Source organism: Elephantulus edwardii, unplaced genomic scaffold (genome assembly GCF_000299155.1).
Source record: "Elephantulus edwardii isolate Elephantulus edwardi_28Jun2011 unplaced genomic scaffold, EleEdw1.0 scaffold00023, whole genome shotgun sequence".
Classification (NCBI taxonomy): Eukaryota; Metazoa; Chordata; class Mammalia; order Macroscelidea; family Macroscelididae; genus Elephantulus; species Elephantulus edwardii.
The window spans coordinates 10539099-10542835 of record NW_006399773.1 but is presented as its reverse complement, the minus strand read 5'-3'; the positions used below and the strand labels follow the sequence as shown (position 1 = coordinate 10542835).

General features: G+C 43.5%; 1 pseudogene; it reads right to left on the bottom strand.

Annotated features, from left to right (window-relative positions):
* Positions 1–805: 805 nt before the first annotated feature.
* The window catches only part of LOC102869805, a 26597-nt pseudogene continuing 23665 nt past the window's right edge, over positions 806–3737 (bottom strand).

Genomic DNA, 3737 nt, shown 5'->3' with positions numbered 1-3737 from the left:
CTCCCAAATTATTTGTTCTGCACATAGATTGAAAAAGTATAGAGACAGGATACATTCCTTATCCACTCTCTTCCTGGTTTTGAACCATGCAGTGTTTCTCTGCTCTGTTCTGAGGATTGTTTTGTGGTCTAAGTATAGGTTTCACACAAGCACAATCAAGTGTTCTTGGGTTCCCATTCTCCTCAATTTGTTGTGGTCAACATAGTCAAATGCCATTGCATAGTCAATGAATCATATAGATATCCCTCTGGTACTGTTTATTTTCTGTCAAGATCCATTTGACATCGGTGGTAATACCTCTAGTGCCACAGCCTCTTCTAAATCCAGGATGAATTTCTGGTAGTTCTCTGTCATGTTGGGAACATGAGTAGAGTACTAATATAGGAAGTTAGATCAGTGCCTAAAAACTATACAAAGGAAATTTATGTAAAAAGAGGGTTCATTAGAGCAATGAGATAGGTTCACATTTATAACATTGATAGCTAATTATGATCTTTAATATTTTTTTTTCACTGTGGAAATGCTTTATTCCCCGAAGGCAGACACAGCAGTGCACAGTCTGCACAGGACAAGGGCGGCTGGGGTGAAGGAAAGACTCCCCAAGGGCTGATCACTCAGGTGACGTTTTTCTTTCCCTCTCATTCTAAAATAAAGCCAGGGGGGTTCCACGGCCTCGCACAGAGGCCGGGTCCTTCACCACCTACGCTCCGGGCCAGGTGGTGTCTGTTGAGTGTTTTCTCGGGGTTCGTACATTTTCCGTTCTCACGCTGTGAGGCCGGTGGAAGGACAGGCATCTCCCTCGCTGTCAATTCAGCCAGATCCACTTGTCACCCACATCGGCATTGTACCCAGGCTCATACTTCCGGCCCGGCAGCTCTCTGAACTTGTGGTAGAGGCGGTCACTCTGGTGGGCTCCCATGGTGATCTCTTGAAGATAGATGGGGATGGTGGTGAAGTGGATCACCTTGAATTTGTCCTGAACCAGCATGCGCAGGTTGTGGAATGTCAGGTCGTCCTGTTGCGGCCAAGGCCCCTTCTCAAACTGCAGGTACTCGATGTCCTCCACCACCTTTTCCGCATCCTGAGCTTCCCGTGCGCTGTACTGCAGAACCTTGCACTTCTCACTCATCTACGGGAGGAAGGTTCTCTTGTAGGCGTTCTCGATGTCCTGAAGGTAGGCAGGGCTGACCTTCACCTCATGTGGATCTCCTTTCTTCTGGATGCGGCTCTGAACCTCGGGGACGCACGTCGATGTAGATGGCCACGTGTGGAGGGAGGTACTCGCACAGCATGATCTTCTTCACCTCATTGTAGTGGTCCACACACTGCTTTCGGATGTAGCCCTGCTTATACATCGCTTCCACAAAGACAAAGTCGCTGAAGATGGAGCACTACAACACCACACCCTGGCTTGTGCTCAGTAGGTGCTCCAGGGCGTCCGCATACTGCCGGAGGCGGTTCGAATACAGCCAGGACTGCAGGCGGTAACTGTTGCCAGTGTTGCTCTTCGGATCATCATAAAACTCCTCAAGACTGCAGTCACCGCTTAACTCTCTGTCCAGCGGCTTCCCATCGCCCACTGTTGTGGCTGCGTAATGAATGCCTGCCTCAGGAAAGTGCCTCAAGCCGAGCTTCTCCGCCAGGTCCTTGGCGAGCTGGCCTTTCCCAGAGCAGAGGTTGCCGTCCACGGTGATGACCTTGCTGTGCTCCGTCAGCCTTTTGCTTACTTTGTCGCCCAGCACGAAAGTCAGCACGCCACACTTGAGACCAAGCCGGGCGCTCCTGTGCACTGCGCCCGCCGTCAGCGAGCCCTGGCCGCCCGCGCCGATCTTTAATATTCTAAAAGCATCAGCTCACTAATTTGACTTATGTTCAAAGGTCCTTTCTGCAAATGTTCTTTACATGTGTATTTTGCATACATACACAGATATTCAACAGATGATACCTTAGTTATATAATGATACTAATGTAGTATCACAAGCAGGTGACTTTAGCAAACAAATTTGTTTTCTCACAGTTTTGGAAACTATAAATCTACATTCAAGATGTCCATTCCGCAGGAGCAGAAACATGCAAGTCATCTCTCCAATACAAAAAATAGATATATGCTGTACACATAAGGACAACCCATAATACAAGAAATACCATCAAACAAACGTGCATGGCATAAGAAAGATGTGGGAGAGAACTGTTTAAAAGGGAGATATGATTAGATATTATTGTCATTACAGGAGTCCCGAACAAAGGCTGCATAGTGTAGTGGACTTGGGGCAGGAGGGATTATAAAACAATGAAAGAATTTTTCTTTTACTTATCAAAGAGTGAATTGGGGGTGTAGGGAGTAGGCAGGGAGAAAAATGCAACAATGAGTGAATGGAAACCCTAAGTCTTTGTAAACTTTCATTAAAATTAATTTTTTTTAAAAAAGAAAGGTGTGTCAAGGGTAAGTCCAGAGTTGGGACATCATGCTGCATGCATCACGGGGATGACAGAACATTGCTTACTGAAAGTGAACAGGAGGTGATGCACTTGCTGCAAAAGATAAAATACAAGCTTCCATATAGATTGTATCCCAACATCAAGAAAACAAAAATCCTCTCCACCAGACCAATATGCAACATTTTGACAGATGAAAAAAGAATTGAGTATGTTGATTATTTTATTTTACTTGGATCCAAAATGAACACCCATGGTAACAGCAGCCAAGAAGTCAAAATAGGTATTGGACTGGAAAAATACACTGGCAAAGAACTCTCCAAAGTATAAAAAGCAATGATGTCATTTTAAACATTACAATTACTTCCTATGCATCTAAAAGTTGGACAGTGTATATGGATGGCAGAAGAATTGATACCTTTGAATTGTTTTATTGGAGAAGTGTACGGAATACAATGAAGTGTCAAAAGAACAGACAAATCTGTCTTTTAGGAAGTGCAATCAGTATCCTCCTTGGAGGCAAGGAGAGTGAAACTGTCTCAATTGCTTTGGGCTTGTTAGCATGAGGGGCCATTTGTTGGAAAAGATACTGGAAAAAGTTGAGGGTGAGAGGAAGAGAAGATCTGCAATAGAATGGATTGACATAGACACTGTAATATGGGCTTTCAACATACCTAAATAATGAATACGAAGCAGGATAGAGCAAAGTTAAAATCTGTTGTTCAGTAAGTTGGAGTATATTCCACAGCATCTAACAACAGCAATAGAACATTTTTTAGGGAAACTCTTTATCTCTCAGCACTGGAAGAAGATCCTTGTTCTTTGATCCTGTGTTCTTAGTTGATCTTCGTATTTCTTGAACACTGTCTTCTTCCAATTTGGCACTTATTTTTTTTTAAATTATTATTAAATTTTATTAGTTTTAATGAACATTTACAGAGATTTTGGGTTTTCATTCATTCATTGTTGCACTGTTTTCTCTAACCTCCTCCACAGTTCATTCTTCTTCCCCCCCCCCAGAATGTCTGTTTTAATTGTTCAATTGCCACAGTACATTTCAAAACCAGTTCTGATTAATCTCCTTTATCAGTGTGTCCTTTGAAATTCCCTATCACTCCTCCATGAGAGAGACCTCACCCTGATTCATAAGGAAAAGGGGATGACTTATTCTCTTAGCTACTTCCTGCTGAAAAGGGACGCTGTGGGTTTCAGGGTGAAGATCTTCTCTCACTACTCTAAAGGGCCCCTTTGGCAGTAGGAAACACATAGACTATTATGGAGATTGATTTTGGAATTTAGAT